The following is an 18,508-nucleotide window of genomic DNA, read 5'->3' as shown; positions in this document are numbered from 1 at the left end:
ATGGTATGTCCTGCCCAAAGGAAAAGTACATTTGATAATTATTTTTATTCTTGTTGCAGTGTGAGTATCTAATATGTTGTGGAGGTAGGTACAGATCAACTAATAACAATGTAATTTTAACCAGTTCCTTTTGAAAAAAAAATTTTTTTTTAAAAGATACCCTGAAAAATATCCTGTATCGTTCAAAGGTTAACTGGAAGAGACCTTTAAGGGATAAGTTCGCCTTTGTACATCTTAAGTACATGTTAATAAAGTATATGTTAATTTCATGTGTTTTATGCACATATAATAAAGAGGTTACAATACAATAGGAAGGGTTACCTCTCTTAACCCTACAAGAGTTCAAGATAATCCAATTTAGATAGAAGTGCCAGAAAGCCCAGGACGCGAAGATTAAAAATCTATCATCCGTCGCCTGGGAAACGGGCGTCTCTCATGAATATGCGAGCGGCCAACAAATGACGCCGGCCGTGTAAGTTCATCCCTTGCGGTATGTCCTGATTCTGTCGCATCAGAGTACAACTGCTTGAAAACTTGAGGATGTTTCTAAAGCAATTTTATGAGAGTTTTTAACCCTTAAAAAGGTAGAGGCGATTTACATGCACTGTTGGAAATTCAACCTTATTGTTTTATTTACAGTTTACAATATCCGTTGTAATTATTGAAAATACTACTAGCTTTAAAAATATCCTTTGTCAGGTATGTATTCGATAGCTGTAGTAGTATGATCCAATAAATGTGGCTTTATTAGAAGGAATCTCGTGTGAAAAGGCCCTTTAGGGTTTCGTTTTCTATACTCATCATGTATAAAAGTCATTGCAGACAGCATACACATTTTAAAGGGCTTTTTAAAAGCTACTATAGTACAAAAAGGTAACTACGAGTACAGTCGGCAAAAAACTAGTATATTATAATATTATATATTATTTATCAGATTTACAGTTTAATAAGGCACATGTGCCTCATGGCTAGTGATGTAGATAATGCAGTTGCCTATGAGGACGAAAGAAGGCTGGTACATTGCATATTTTATTATAGTTCCCGGAATCAGGCACTCGTGCCGTATGTTACTTAATCGTCATCCGTGCGGATCCGTTGATAAATTTCTAATTTCGGGTAAATCAGAGAGTTCCCGGGCGTGCGTTCACTGACACGCTCGGATAATCAATAATAGACGTTCAAGTCGTTCAATTACTAATGCCCGGTTCACATTATTCCAGTAAAATCGTGCTGGTAGGTATACATTGCGGGATCACAATCCAAACGAGTTACACAAGATCGGTCGAGCACCGCAGTGTCATGCCACTGGAACGGTTTTACTGGAATACTCGTAATGTAAAACGGGCATAAAGCACGGTGAAATTCTATGACGACTAATACACAGTCGTCATTTTCTTACGTTTACCAAGGGATGGAAATCTCATTTTAAAATCTTCTATGTCTTATAGGTACTTGAATAGGTACCGGTGAAATTGAAACTTTACTATGGCCGACCATTGCATATAGACAACAGGATAGACCAGTGGTTATAAAAACTGACTACGAAGCTTTAGGTCGCGGTTTCGATCGCCGGTTGGGGCGAATGTTTGTATAAGGAATACGAATGTTTGTTCTCGAGTCTTAGGTGTTTGTATGTTATTGGTGTCAAGTGTCGCTTGATCTATCTCTATTACACCAATCAATTATAACAATAATCTTCGTAATGTATTGTGGGGACTGTAACTAGGTAAGAGCTTAGGTACTGGGGATCAACGCGCGTGACTTTAAACTCAGTTCAAAATAAACAACTTCTTCAATCATTTGGATTTATTTCAGAACTTAAAAATACATTTACATAGCATAGCACCAGCCGCTTAGGCTATCGGGAGCAATCTGCGCTCCGGCATGTAATACCCGCTGTCAATCTAACCTGCCAAGTGGTCAGTTTTACCACCTGCCAGCGGTATACAGCCTAGTTCCTACATATCCCTCCTTCCTCACAGAGGTGGGGACCTACTCTACGGCCCTACCTAACGGGGACATTACAGACAGAAAAGGGTCTTTGCTAAAGACTAGTCACATCCTTTTCATGAAACTCTAGTCTATGTTACTACAATCATAAATAGGTTTATATATTTCAAAATTTTCAAATCAAGGATGGGGCTTCGCCGCCCAAAAACCCGAAACAAAAAAGGTACGGCGCCTTTTCAGTAAAAAGCCTAGCTACTAAAGACGCGTGACATTGCCTGTGCAACCCGGCACGTCATTCTTGCTTCATGCCCATCATCCTTCATCAGGTGATGAAGGTTCCTCAGCACCCCCTAGCGGAGTTGCCGTTCCACAACGACAGCAATAGCCGCTGGGTTTCCATCTTTTTATTATTTCACAGCCATGGATCCAAGTGTGGACCCCTGGGCAAGCTTCATCGGCAATCCCAGTTGGCTGTGTGAACTTCTGTTGCTTGAAAACTATTGAAAGGCACAGAAAATCAATCATTAAATACACCATCAATTAACACCACATATTCTGGGCATATTGAACACATGAAGGTATGAAGTACTCCCACATGCTGAGATAAACTAAAACTACTCATTCTTTATATATAGAAATTCACATCATACATGATTACAGTTCACATTGGGAGATGTATGAACAGGCAATCTCATATTCGTGAAGTTGAATATGTAAACAATTATATTAAGTTCACTATGTAAATAAAAGTTATCTGTTTGGTTTTCCAGCGATGTCGTCAGACATCAGTTTTGACAAGAGCAGCTGGGAGCTGCCATCAGTTTTCATCAGCCACTGCATGGCTGCTGCAGATTGCCATCTCATTTCTGCATTTAATTAATTGATCTCCCAATATGAAAACACACAAAAAAAAACATATATTAGTCACATAATAATATTACAACACACATTAGTCATATAATTTCATTATATCATTAATTTCCTACCTACTCAAAAAAAACTTTCAATTCAATTACCTAATATTATAAAATTCAATCGAAAAACTAAATTTACAATGTTTACATTTGAATGACATTGTCAATCATTGGTCGTGTCAATTTTTTTCTAACAGTTGACACAGAACTTCTCGGGTGAACTTTCAAAAAGTTTTCAGTCAAACCATAAAGTTCATTCGGCTTGAGACAGCCATCACTTTCCGTCCCTTTCACTCCTAAATGAACGTTTTTAAATTTTATGTTTCGTTCAGTTAGCGATCCTTGCTCTGCGAAAAACCTTTTATTAACATAAATTAGACAATGACGTGACTTCTTATTACCTTTTCTATGGAAACTATCAGGTCCGTTTCCGTTCTCACGTCGTCGCATTGCCACTCTTACATAACAACCAGAAGGCGCCTCTCGCTCCTTCATCAGACCTGCCGAACCAATCTGCAAATTTTCCGACTTTCGTACCCTTTCAGGCTTCGAGCTCAACTCGCCTTTTTCGCCATCCTTTTGCTCCATCTTTCTATCGATCCTCGATACTTTCCCAATCGACTTCGACTTCTCCAACTTTCCTTCACTCGAACCTGAAGCAAAATAATTTAAAGCACGGAACCCTAACAATTTTTTTACTGATCGCACTTTACTTTCCACGGTCAAGGAGTTAATTTGCTCGCACTCAACCTCTTTCATGGCAACTTGATTTGCACAAACCTTTTCAGTCAATAATGAAAAGTTGTTCGTGTCATTAAATTTTCGAATAAAATTGACACGGAATTTTTTATTCAGAGTCAAAGTATGACTACTAAAATCAATCATTGCATTATTTGCAGTCAAAAAATCTTGCCCTAGAATGCAAAAATTTGTGCGATCATTTATTACTAACAGTCTAATTGTACAATAATAATTATCTATCAAAATATATGTATTTACAATTCCTATAGGCTGTATCATAGAGCCTCCTGCTACGCGCAAAGGATCGCTGAGCCTGTGCTCATATTTCAAATCAATCTCCTCTGCAAGGGAAACAGATATCAGTGACACATTGGCACCACTATCTACAAGAGCCTTGCAAATCCTGCCATTGAGCTCTACGGGCACAAACGTGTTCAGACTATTTTTCTCAACAGTACAAACATCGGGAAATTCACTAGAAAAAATCGTATTAATTTGGAAACCATCATTATTGCCTTGATCCCCCTGATGCTGCTGCGGCACCGGCTGTAGCTGCCGCGGCCTCAAATTATACCTTCCATATGGCATACGTGATGTTCCCTGGTGTATTTCTTGCGGAAATACCATTGTTGGCGGCGTTTGGGACGTGTCATACTCCGAACGCGGCGTGAATCGAAGAGGTGGAGCATCTCCTTGCTCCCACGAGTGTTGATAATCTTTTGTAACATTAATCGGCAGTTCTACTTTCTGTGTTTTCATGTTCAACTCTGTATTAAATACATCACACAATTGAAGAATCGCTTTCCTTAGTTCCTCCTTTGAGGCGAACAATCTAGACGCTAAATGGAATTGCCATTGCGAATTAATAGATTTAATAAAATGCTTGATAAATCTGCCGTCTTCAGTGATTCCTGCTTTTAAAGCTAACCTTTCTAGCTCATAATAAAATGATAGTAGCGGTTCTTTCGGCTCCTGCTTTCTATAATAAAAAGACTGGGCATAGTCTTCTTGCGACGGGAATTGTTCCACCAAACTCTGCTTTATTAAATCATACGACTCCAATGTCGTAAAATTGGCCTTGTACCAGGACAACGCAGGCCCTTCTAAGTAGAGTGCGATCGCTACTCGCTTCTGATCTGCGGACCAATTCTTTATGATCGCAATAGTTTCAAACTGGTGGATAAAATCGTCCACATCCGAATATCCTGCGAATTTTTCTGCCATCTTCTTTTCTTCTCCGCAATAAACTTTTGTTGCCCGCAAATTCTATTAAACACAGGGATAGAGGAAAAAATAAAATAACTCACAGTTGCTTCCTCAAAAATCGATACATTTACCAAATTGCTTCACTTTTCATGCGCTTTTTTGTCATCAAAGCTCGTCTTTTCTTAACAATTGTCCATAGACCGCTGGAATCGCTGCGGTACTCCGTCGTCCTCTGAAGCGATAGCTAAAACATAAAAAGTACACCGACCGCGCCTAACTCCACCACTTGTGGGGACTGTAACTAGGTAAGAGCTTAGGTACTGGGGATCAACGCGCGTGACTTTAAACTCAGTTCAAAATAAACAACTTCTTCAATCATTTGGATTTATTTCAGAACTTAAAAATACATTTACATAGCATAGCACCAGCCGCTTAGGCTATCGGGAGCAATCTGCGCTCCGGCATGTAATACCCGCTGTCAATCTAACCTGCCAAGTGGTCAGTTTTACCACCTGCCAGCGGTATACAGCCTAGTTCCTACAGTATGTACGCTCATAACTTGCGAAGGAAGACACCGAATTAGATATCTAAATTTTTTTTTGTTGCTGTTTTCGTTATTGTCAAGACAAGGTTTGTCCTAAAAAAAAAATAGACTGGAACGGGGGCGAAGTCGCGGCAAACAGCTAGTTTGAAATAAACTATATTTCTTACTTCAAATATCGAACCTACTGTGCAAAAAATTCAGTTGTTTTAAATACCGGATTGCCGGATTCTCCTCAACCCTCAACAGAGGTTGTTTCCGTACCGTTGGTAGATTTTTTTTGACGTTCATAAGTGCTTGTTATAACCTAAATTGAATGAAGATATTTTGATTTTGACCTTGCACTACAAACGTCTTTGTACTTCGTCCGCATAGCAAAAGGTTGAAGTTAGTGTGCCGCTGCAAAGTAACGTTTCAATAAATCAATCCTTACACCGGTAGCTACTAGAAATCTCCATTAGTGTAGCAAAGAAAACATCTTGTCTTCTATAGCTTATATTGTTTCTAATCAGACCAGACAGTACCTAAGGTTTCATTTGAAAAATAAAAGAGAATTAGGCATCGCTAACATTGTTGCAGTCCTCTAAGACATGTCCGCTTCTAGCTTAGCCTACGATACACTGGCTATTCGTAGCCAATACCTTCAAAACTAGGTAGAATTCACTAACCAAACCGTAATAATGACGAAAGCCGTAATACGAGTATTATAAAGATAAATAAAAAGCACAGATAAATCAAAAACTAATAAGGGAGATAATGCAAAGTCATTAATTGGTCATAGCTGGTTAGGAAAGGTTACAATGATACTTAAAAAAATGCATTCCAAGTTCGAATTACATGTTGACGTAGCTTAGAGATCACATAACTGTGGATGGTGGATGAGAGTCCAAAACTAATTTGGCAAGTAAGATCGTCGAAAGCCTGACAAGTCGAACACATGAATATTCAAGGGAACGTGTTATGGTGGACTTTGGATATTCATGGATTTATATGGATGCTCCTTTGAATATGTTGAAGCTACCTACTGGGTTATTACGGAGTGTTTGAATTAATAGACGCTGCAATGTTAATAGACTGTGTTTTTGTAATGTAGTGTTAGAGGCATGTTAGAATTGAGACAGGGATACTCGTATTACTTTTAAAATTAGCTGCATCGGCACTGATATATCTTTCTTTACCGATATTTAATAATAAGATGAACTTTGTTTGTTTGTATGTACCCCTAGATAGTAATCTCTAGAGCCACATACTTGTTAAGTCATTTAAAAATATATTTTGCGTCATATGTATTGGTAGAGCCACACTTTCCATAAAGAAGAAAAATAGGAAAGAAGACAGGTATAATAAATCTTACTGCAATTCACAATTCTCAATTTATAAGAAATTCGTAAGATTAAATTTGAAATGAAATGGCAAGGAATAAATGTTCACATCGAATAAATGCACAAAATGCTTTCCCATTAAATCTGAATAACTGAAAGGCGAAACGAAATTATAGGGTACAGAAATGGTATGAAATTTAAAACTTTTGTTGGCAGCAATCGTAACAAATAATAGTGCATTTTCCCCTAAACGATTTAGGACAATGGCAGTTTAAGTCGAATGCTAAACACGTGTCAAACGTCGCGACATCGTCGACGTAGCGACAAAGCGAGAAATAAAATAACCGTCCACATGAGATAGGAATAGGGGACGCTACAATAAGCTTATGATGTTCAATGCGCGTGTCGAATCCACGCACCCTGTACATGCCATAGAACGCTCGGCGAAGTAAAAAACAGAATTAAGCGCATCAGTTACTAGCGTTATAATATATGATTGTAAAACGATTGTTGGTCCAATTCGGGAGCCACTTTTTCGTATTTAGACGTAGCCGTTTAATCCCAATTGATACGGATTACGCACATTTGTAAATCTTTTGGGTGAAATGAAAATAAACGGTGGAGTTTTAGATATAGATCATGAGACACCGTTTTGGAGAGTGGAGGGTTAGGTAACAAATGAGTTATAAAATTTAAATATATAATAACTAATATTTTAAGCTTAAGTTATGCGGCAAGTGTATTGGCGCCTTTGCGCCTGGTATGACGCGGAGCAGTTTATTTGTATTTTTTTAATATTGACTTGTATTTTGTATTTATAATCATCATAATCATCATCCATTCATTGAAGCCGTGGTGGCAGAGTGGTTTGACCTATGGCCTCTCATCTCTGTCGGAAACGCAGCCTAAATCAGGGAACGGATCAGTTGGGTTCTTACATCAAAGCCTTTCAAACAGGGGATCGTGGGTTCAAACCCCGGCTCGCACCTCTGAGTTTTTCGAAATTCATGTGCGGAATTACATTTGAAATTTACCACGAGCTTTACGGTGAAGGAAAACATCGTGAGGAAACCTGCACAAACCTGCGAAGCAATTCAATGGTGTGTGTGAAGTTCCCAATCCGCACGACTGGGCCCGCGTGGGAACTACTGCCAAAGCCCTCTCATTCTGAGGGGAGGCCTGTGCCCTGCAGTGGGACGTATATAGGCTGGGATGATGATGATAACCATCATCAGCCTATGTTCGTCCACTGCTGAACTGCTGGCTGGTTTTGTATTTATATGTCATTTTTTTTGCTATGTTTGGTATAAATAAATTGTCTATTTTGCACCCATGCAGACCCATAGCTACTAATACATTATTAACTGTGTAGGCATTTACTTTTGAACTAGCTATAATTCGATGAGGTGAAAAGTTAAAATACTGCATTGAATATGTTCAACATAATTATTTTAATCAAACTTATTGAGCCTGTTAACTCTTGTAACCTAAAGTGCCTAAAATGAATGAATATAAAAAATATTACTACGTTCAACAACGGAGAACATCTAAGTACTTAAACTAACCACCAAAAAGCGTCAATAACCTAGTTAAAGTTGAAATGTTTACCCTGGCAAGTAATCTAATAAGGGGTAGGAAAGAATAGGTAGGATTTTTTTTAATAAAAATAAAGCCGATATGCCAACACCACGTGCTCGGCTGTCATCGGAAATGACATGTGAGTGACAGCTCGGAATGACAGTGAGAATCAGCGCTGGGGAACGCATGAGAAATAAAGAAAATTTAGCAACATTATTCAATGACAGTTACGACAGTGTTGCTAATTTTTAATGAGAATTTAAGTGACTTTTGCTAAATTAATTTTTAACTCAAATAACTATAACACATTTGTATTAAATAAATAGGTGCCTGTTTTTAGCAGTAAAGAGTATTAATAAATGATGGCGTGATAGACAACAGTTAGAAGCAAAACCAATCGGCATTTAATAAAGTCCTCCGACAGGCAATTCCGATATTAGAGATCTGCAATAACGTGGTTTACTCACAGCAAGAATCAACGTTTTTTTGCAAAGAAAAAAAGGGATTTAAACTTTTTGGAATGTTCAATAGTATATTTTTAATAGGGTTAGTTAAAACAATTCTATGCTTCTTAAGAAGTAAAAATAATTATAGATAAAAATTAACATTTTTGGTTTCTAAAGATTGAAGCACTTTATCTTTCTATTATCTATTAAATCAAAAGACGATCGAATGTATATAAATTAACAACATTACGTTAATTATCTATCTCTTTATACTTATTTACTTAAATCATAGTTAATGCACACAAAACCGTAATAAGCCTGGTCAAATCGCAAAGTAGAACCAAATGAACGAAAAAAAAATATTAACATAGTTTACAATGAGTATAATATCGTTTAGGATTATAATCGCATGCCGAACGAATCTAACGCGTATACATGTGATTCTACATATTTACAATTTACATTATCTTTGCGGGTACACCTGAAATCACAACCAGAACGAAAAGGAACGTATCCGGAATGTCATGAATCGGAAAGTAGTATAGAACTCGCATTATTTGCAGACAGTATAACTTGCAATAAGTAATTTGGCAACCATTACATTTTATCTCCCAATTTTCGATAGTAGGTTTTGTTATCTCTTCTAATTCTGACTAGATTCTGGGACGGAACCCGAGCGTTGTTCTCGACACTTTTACGATTCTTTATTGTAGTTTAGATACGAAGCCCATGAATGGTGGGGTGGGGGCGATTTAATTGCACCCTGGCGCGCCCATTGGTGCGTTCATGTGTGCATTATTGGAGCTACTACGTCTCTGCAGGGCTACTCCGAAACTCGAAACTCGAAGTTCGTGTCGTGCGGTCCCTCTCGCTCTGGTATTAAATAGTATAAGTGTCAGAGGGACCTCACGACACGAACTTCGAGTTTCGAGTTTCGGAGTAGCCCTGCTGTTCACCAACTATAAACTACAAACTCGCGTAATCTTGCTCGCTCCAAGTTGGCCAACATGTTAGTCAAAATGTAAAGAAACGGGACACGGTGAACTTATTTTTCTCGAGTCTGAAACTCTTTGATACCCGTGTATCGCTGAAGATGGCTTTGAAAGTCGATCTTGCGAGCTGAGGAAATATAAGTATCATATCCGTAGTTGTAACACCGTAGATTTTATTTCGTTTACATTGCAAGGATTTGAAAATAAAACTATTTTTAACCCCCGACGCAAAAAGAGGGGTGTTATAAATTTGACCGCTATGTGTGTCTGTATGTCTGTCTGTGACACAGTAGCTTTTAAATGGGTAGACTGATTTGAATGCGGTTTTTTTTATTTGAGAGCAGTTTTTTATTTGATTTTTAGACATGTTTCATCAAAATCGGCTTAGCCGTTTTTGAGATATTGAACTTTGAAGTGACAAAGTCGGGGGTTTTCCAATTTTTTGTATTATTACATAATTAACAATATAAAATCTACTTTTTATATTGTTAATTATGTAATTTTGTATGAAAAAGGCTTTCAAATGCCCTGGGTTTTTCTCTATTACAATCTCTAATTTCATCTTTCAGTACATAACTTTTATAATCTAAATTGTTCAAATTATTAATGTCACATAGCAATAGGTACATGTCAAATTACAAAATTAAAATTAAATCAAACTAAATAATTATTAGTTATAGTTTTTTATAATTGTCAGGACAATATCTTTGTACCTTAACTTACTTAATAATTGCAATTAGTTATTTTTACTTACATATTTATGTTGCTATTGTATAGATCCTTTTTATAAGCCTTTTTTCTCTCTTAGATTTAAGGAAACGAAACAAGTAAAAAATATCTCTAAACTTACATCACCAACTTGTAATGGCAACGCGACGATTTGAAAAGAAAAATGGACAGGAGGGGTGTAAAAATACTATGACAAATGCAGTTTATTGAACGTGAACCTGAAATCGACAGGTATTAAATTGATTTGTGAAACTTCTATTAATCTATTTTGAAGAATACTTTTGTTATGATAAATTGGTGAAAAGCATAATATGTACGTATTTCTATTGCCCCTATATCAGAAAATAATAAAAATAAAGTTATATTTAACATTAACGAGGTCTCGATACTTACAAAAAACTTTTGATTCATAATTTTACTGGCAAAGTTTAGGTACATTATATCTTTCCCTGAGATTGGCTCACGTTTGACCGGTTTTTATTATTTGGTGATATGCAGTATCATTACGAGTTTGAGCGAAAACAAAAAGCAATAAGGGGTCCCCATACCTACCAAAAACATATTATTTTTCTTTTCGTTTAATTTGACTAGATACTTATGTAGATGCTTTGCATTGAGTGCAGATTTTGAAGTAACTATTAAAGTTATGTATGGAACCCTCGTTCTACTAGTCCGATTCTGATTTTAATCGACACAGGACTCGTTCAGCGAGGACCCGGTTAAAGAATCTAGATCTAGATTGACCTCTTTGGGCTACACCCTCTGGGTCTTTTACCCTCCACTTTGCCCGTCACATCAATCATACTTGCTCGTACTAATAAAATAAATGTAAAATTTTGTGCGTGTGTCTGTTTGTATCTCTTACAAATTTGCCGGGAGTATTTTAGGTATGTGCAATTTTCATGAACACCACGATGTAATTTTCAAAAAGAATTATTGTGGGAATTTAGTAAAATCCTGGAATTCAATTCAACTGCTAGATCTAATGGTTTACGTGCGAAGCCGCGGGTAGAGGCTAGTTTCGTATAAAGTGTGTCTTTATAGGTGGAGCCACCAGAGTTGAGGTCACGCACACAAGAACGTGTGACGGCCGTTTCACTTTTGCGGGGACACACATCGTATATGCATTTTCATTTTTGTAATTTTTTGTTTTATTTGTGTTGTTTATTTTTTTTTGTTGTATTGTGTGTGTTTGTGAATAAATGGTTTCCTTTCTTTCTAATGTAATGACAGTAAAATTTTTGACATTCACTCATTAATTTAATTCATTTTCCTTTTATGCAATCAGTAAATTTCTTCATGTAGCTATGTGTAATCACTTCACATTCACTTCAACTCTCATGGCACTGCCTATATGAAAGCTTATTACGGGTGAACATATATGGAGATTATTATGTAGAGTTACGATTTGGCTCGTTCTATTTTGGTCGACAATGACCTGGTTACTAATCGATCGCCCTTTGCGGTAGGTCACTCCACTCGCGAACTGTGCAAGTGTACTTTCCTCAGAGAACATACGAGAATACTCGAAGCTTTTTGGACGATTCAATCACATGTAATAGGCCAAAGTTTCAGGGTACGAGTACTTTAAGCGGAAACTTACACACACCACAATGTCCACTGTTCAAGAAATATAAATACAGATAATTTATTATATGTTACGGGATGTAGACCGTGTTACCTTAATGAACTCCTAACCTAACCTAACCATGAATTATTCAAAACTGTAAATGCTCAAAAAAAAACTCGTAACGACGTTATAGTCCAAAAAATTGTACATAAAAAAAATACAAAAAGATAATCATGAATCATTTGGCTTGTGGTGCACACTGTCAATTTAACTGTTAAAGGTATTTCTTCCAGTTTATGTGTTTCTCTCTCGTGTGTATAAATACACAGCTTTTCACCTATCTATTAAGATTCGATAATTATGAGAAAACATCATACTTTGACACCTCATTAGGTACTAACTAACCCCGTTTCAATTGTAATAGTGTATTCTCTCGTTCACACTCTCTCGTTCCGTGCAAAGAATCGCGTGCCTGTCCTCATGAAAAGCAAATGACGTACATTTTTTACGTCAAAATCGAGGTGGAAATGGGATTTCTCGTTATCGGAACGTGTAAACAAAGGTTACCTAAATAAGTAAGAGAGTGATTTATTTTTCTATTAGTCTGAGCTCGTTATTCAAATATACTTTGGGAAAATATTATTTCAAAACGAAAGCTTTTGGTTGTAACTAATTTTGAACTTTTTTCAATTATTTACCACAACCGGATACCCGTAACACTTATATTTCAGTGGCAGAAGTACAATTATGTGCTATTATTCATTACGGTACTAACACGAAATGTACGTCGCGCCTTTAAAAAGCCTTTAGCAATCACTCTTTGACAGGACTAGTAACATGCGATGACGCAAAGGGGTTTATATCTATCCAATTTACGAAAAGTGTAAACATAGAAAAATGACCCTATTTCATATATATAAAGACGCCATTTTTACCCGACCACAGACATTTAGTGATGTGAAAACCGGGAACCTAGTGCAAAATAATTGATCTGTTCAGTAAATCGATTAATTTATTATTGAACACTTAGAACAAAGTTTTTTTGTCTACTTTATTATTTACAATACTTGATTTCATACCAAAGACTGTTTATTCAATTATAAAAGCAGTAACTATTTTTAAATTTCAAAGTAAGTAAATAAAAATGGCTTATTAAATCGAGCATTAATCGATTTTTAAAATGTAAAATTTTCCACCATAAAATGGCTATGCTACTACAGATTATACCCATGTTTCATTCAAGAAATCCCGTCAGATTTTGACAAAGATTTTTCAAATAAAATCAAAATTATCTATCTAAGTATACTTACACGACTACTGTCAAGGTACTAATATAGTTTCAGATCACTTTGAAGTTTGACCACCACCACTGTTCATCTACTTCTGCTGCTGACTGTATAGTTAAATCAATCGAAATGTCATTAATATACTAAAGACAGGAGTTATAATTAAAACTTTGAATCTACAAAAGTGAGCCAATTACACAAAAAAATACCGGTTTTTTTCATAAAAAGAGAATAGGTAGTTAGTTTTGGTTTGACCACTGATCACCGGTTTGCATGTGGTTCGAACAGGCAGCCAGCCGTCAGCACTTCAAATTGTAATGCATCAATAAGTTTGGTGGGTAGTACTTTCCAATTAACGTGGGTAACAGATGTATAACAATACTGCCCTCACAAAGCAAAAGGCGGTAGGTATTCCAAAAAATCACTTGGTTTATTTACATGTAGGTACTATTGTGGACCTTAAAATAATTCTGTATGAGATGATAAATAAGATATACAAAAACTTAAAAGTGTTGTTTCTTATATAGGCATTTTTTTTATAAGAGCAACGCGGGCTTCCTACGGAAGGGAGTAGCCATTCGCCGCGTTCCCCTCTGTCAAAGTACAAGCCCAACTGGGCATACGAATTTTATAAAACAAGCCGCGCTCGGATTTCAAACAAGACCGAATCGAGTCGCGCAAGTGAACGTTGCAGTGCTAAAAATGCCGAATTGTTCAGTTTTCTGCTGTAAAAAAAAGAGATCTGGGACATCAAGCTTGCAAAAAGTTTCACATGTAAGTAAATTGTTATCGTATTATTGCTATTTAATTACATTTAAACAACAGAGTCGTACATTATTGTCGGATCCGTTTACCAACATCGAGTCCGCTAATCCGAACAAATTTCGCCGTTGAACAACTTAGTGATGTTACTGTCAATGTGTGAGTTTTGAGTCATCTGTACACGAATAATGAGTGTATTCTTGGATTATTTATGTGTTAACGTCGTCATTACAGTCAGTTGGCAGTTTTGTTTTTGCATATATGTGTGCGGAACTGCACTTGTGTGCATATTTCCCCCCGCAACAAACGCCAGAACTATTTTAAAGGTAATCTACCGCTAAGGCTGCTCCCTTCCGGTAGGAAGCCTGCGTTGCTCGAAGTAACATTTAGAAGACACGACTTCTGTTAGAAAGGCTACTTGTATATTTCTAGTATTAAGTATTTCTCTTTATTAGCAATACACTTGCGCAATGAAATCTAAGATAGCAATAGAAATTTTATCAGGCGTATTTCCTTCAGCAATAGATGTTATCACTTTTCGCCTCTCTTGCTATTATAATACTTAAGTGCCCACGTTTTTTTTCGCATTGGTTCTAGCTGATGCTATGGTGCTAATCTGAAAAATGTAATCTCTTCTGAAACACAATCCCTGGAACACGTAAGCAATTTTTTGACTTAACTTCGTACAGGTTAAACTGGGAAAATAAATTTAAGGGCGTTTTAGCCATATAAACGTCTCGCTCTTATAGCACGCGTGTCATTTCTATTCCCTTTTCTGTGGTTGAACCTTTGATAGTACAGTTGCAATGGTACGGTACCACCTTGCGCATTAACTCATGATGCACGAAGAGTAGATAGCACCCGACTGAATCTGCCCTACTTACTTTGCAATGAGTTAAATTGTTAAATCATTAATTAGGTGGGTTATGTATTGATCTATTTAAGAGTACGTTGGGTCAGTAGTATAAACTATGAATGATAACGAAATCTGTTCTTAGGAACCATGGCGTCGATATTAGATTTTTTTTTAAATGGCATTTAATTTTTTTAATAAGGATTCATTGTATTGCATTTTATTGTAACATCCATCCATGCTAACACATAAGTGAACTGATTTAGTTGAAATTTGGTATGGAGAAAGTTTGAGACCCTGGATTGGACGTGGAATAATTTTTATCCCGGGTAACTTCAGAGTTCGCTTCGAATAGCGACAAATAAATTCTTCGCAGAAGTCGCGGGCAACTTGTCAAATCAGTTATTTCATCAGTTATCAGTTACTTCTCTGCTGTTATTTTGTTCAACGGATTTTGTTTGTACTTTACTCAAAAGCATTGACAACATTATACTTACCAGTACTGTTTGTACTTAATGTTTCCTTTATGTACCGCACTTATTACAATAAATTGTTATTCAATAAACCTCTGTTTCCCTTAAATAGCGGTGCCATGTAGCAGTTGGTAGCTTTGATACGTCGCAACGTTTTCAATAGGATTCCGTGATTTCCTAGAGATATGTGTTAAGACAAGCTCAACTCTTATTTTGTTGCAAGTTTAACTCTTATTTTAATAACTAAATAACTGTTGAAAGCTTGACATTCCCGACAACGTTCAGAGTAAGCATTGTTATACTTACTTAAGTATTCACTTTCGTTTACTCTCGACATATTTTCGCTGATCACGCACTTCCTCTCAGATACCAAAGGATGCATTACTTAACAGTAAATGCAACATGACTCTCGAGATCTTTCGGAAATCTCGCATGTGAGTCGAGTCAATGAGCGTCACTTTATTCATACCTACTGGCTGAGTCATTCCAGTCCCGCGTCAGTCGAGACAAAGAATAACAAAACGTCTCAACGCAGGGGTGGTTAGGCAATAAATCAAGAGACATCATAAATACTACTCTCCCCTCCAAGGGTAAGAAGTGTCGCATTTTCCAACTCATAACGTGGGACTCTAATGCAGTCTTAGAAATGCGGTTTTCTGGGGAGCGGATTGTAAGGAATTCGGAAGTCCTTATTGAGTTTTGGAATCTGAAATGTAAGTAAAATACAAGGTGAGAGTGCTTATAGAATCAATGCAAAATAGTTCAAGTTTTAAAATTATTATGAATCACATATGATTCATTATTTGTATTCTAAAGAGTTTACATTTAGACTATGCGCTGTCGTTGAGATCCATATTAAAATAAATTATGCATGTATGTATGTTGTAGTACAACACATAGGTACACATACAATTAACAGATAACAAGAAAAAGAAACGTACAAGGCCGATCTCATCCCTAAAAGTGATTTCTTCTACCTTACGAAACCTTTCCTTACCTTTGAATAAAATACAAGACATCAGAAACAAGACTAGAAACTACAATGAAAAGATAAAAGAGCCGAAAATCTGGCATGGCGCGAGAAACGTTCAGCATATTATGATCCTACCTAAATAGTTTCAGAGAAGACTGTCACTTGAGGCATGCCAAAGCGGATTTTTTACATCACAATTAAAAAATATCCTAGTAGTGACACGATACGGGCCTAGAATAGATACATCAGATCATGAGTATGTGGTTTGGTAGTCCCGCAATCTGTAGGTACTCGAATGGTTTTACTCGTGTTATGAAACTCGGCATAGAAATGTTTAATTTTGGATTTGTAAAATATTGCGCGGATAGTCGGATTATCCAGAGCATGTTGGTAGAGTCGTGAGATTGTTCGTGCCAGAAGTTCCACGAATAGGTCTGCGGCCGCGACCGCGTCCGCTGCTGGCGGTGCCGGCGGCGCGCACGGTGTCGCGCAGGAGCTCCCCGCTGCCGCGCGCGCTGACGCTGCTCAATGCGCTCCTGACGGCAGCACCTGAGTGTGATCTGCTCGCTAGTCCTTGGTCGACTATATGCCATGCATGTCTGAGATTTTGTGAGATGATGGATGATAGGCAATCTAGTGTTTCCTCTTAAGTTCTTTCTGTTTCTGTTTTTTTTTGTTTTTTTTTTGTGTATAATTTTTTTAATTTCGCGGCGTATTGGTAAATTAACTAATAAAATTGGAATAAATAAAATAATTAAGTTTTTTGTGGTAAAGCCAATAATGACTCTATGATTTTAATTTTAAAACGACACCTCAAGCATAAGTGCCACCTAAAAGGCAAATTATTTCCACGAAAGCTACACACCGGTTAAATCGACTTTTCATCCCGTGTCTTGGAGTCGAGCGTTAAAATAAGATAACTGTAACGGAACTATATTCCATTAACCTGAGTGCTCGGTAATATCTAGCAAAATGAGTATATTTTATAGTATCTCAGAGTCAACGTCATTTTAAAGTTGGATATCACCGTACAATCCGTTAAGTGCTACTCACCTGATTTGTTCGAGAAACTGTCAACTCAAGATGTGAAATTACGTGAATGTGAATGTCAACGATAAGTGAAAGTTGAAATAACTTTCAGTTTGTGACAGTTTTAATTAATACATTTTGGTATTTTAAAGATTTCAGTCAAAAAAATCCATAAGCGTCACAAAATCCATTAATGTAATTAACGAGTGAACATTAAAACCCCTTAGAATTTGATTTGGTGTTTCTGATAGTTAAGCCTAATAGCAGTCTAAATAACATCTGGTAGCATCATGAACGGTTGTGTTGCTCTGAGGACGAACTTTGGTTGAGTTCGAAACGTGTAAGTGTTGTGTGGTGTTCTTGCAGTGTGGAGGTGGAGGAGCTGCATGTACACAAGTTGCATAGACTTAGCTATCATAAGGTCTCGATTGAGTAAAGTACCTAATTGTTTATAATGCATTGATATGGACTTCCGCAAATTACCACCTGATTCAAAGTCAAAGTCAAAATACCTTTATTCAATTTAGGCTATAACAAGCACTTATGTAAAAAAAACTACAACCGAAAAAGTTATAGTTGAGCCTGTAAGTTTTGTATTGTTTAATGCGGAAGAATAGGAGGGAGGATTTTACAGTCGCCATCAGAGATTTCGGAGCAGCCAAGGTGATCAAACGTGGAACGTATATAGGCTGGAATGATGATGATGATGATGATGAAGGTGATCAAAAATATCGATACATGGACCTTAATACCTTAATAATAGAGTGCATGTGCCGGTATTTTAGACCACCTTGGCCGCTCTGATGGCGAATGTACAGTCACCAGCATTAATATCTGCCACAGCGGAGCGTGCAAAATAATCTGACACGTCCTTCCGGCCCTAGAAGTAGAGTCGTATAAGATATTTATGCACGCTTGTTGTGTCAGATATTGGTGCTGGTGACTGTACCATCAGCCAAATATGTGGTCTACCACCCTAAAGCTGATAATCGTTTGCATGTCATAAAACAATAATGCCAATAGACATGTCTGTCAACTTGAAAGTTCGACTTTAGCGACATATTCATTTGATAGGAACTTGTTTTAAAATTGTCAGACCAGAGACCACTTATTTGGCTGATGGTATAAGTTAAACCAGACGTA

The 18,508-nt window shown here is 37.0% G+C and overlaps 1 long non-coding RNA gene across 2 annotated transcripts; it reads right to left on the bottom strand.

Moving 5' to 3' along the window:
* Nucleotides 1-1,788: 1,788 nt before the first annotated feature.
* LOC141444254 (uncharacterized) lies at nucleotides 1,789-4,906 on the bottom strand. 2 transcript variants are annotated; one of them, XR_012453153.1, is made up of 2 exons: nucleotides 2,937-4,906; nucleotides 1,789-2,835 (listed from the first exon to the last, which is right to left on the bottom strand). It is a non-coding gene; the product is annotated as an uncharacterized lncRNA (long non-coding RNA). The 2 variants fall into 2 exon arrangements; XR_012453154.1 differs by having other exon boundaries at nucleotides 2,967-4,906.
* Between the last annotated feature and the right edge of the window lie 13,602 nt (nucleotides 4,907-18,508).

This window comes from Choristoneura fumiferana, chromosome 29, assembly GCF_025370935.1.
Source record: "Choristoneura fumiferana chromosome 29, NRCan_CFum_1, whole genome shotgun sequence".
Lineage (NCBI taxonomy): Eukaryota > Metazoa > Arthropoda > Insecta > Lepidoptera > Tortricidae > Choristoneura > Choristoneura fumiferana.
The sequence above is the reverse complement of the archived record's forward strand: the minus strand, read 5'-3'. Positions and strand labels throughout refer to the sequence as shown.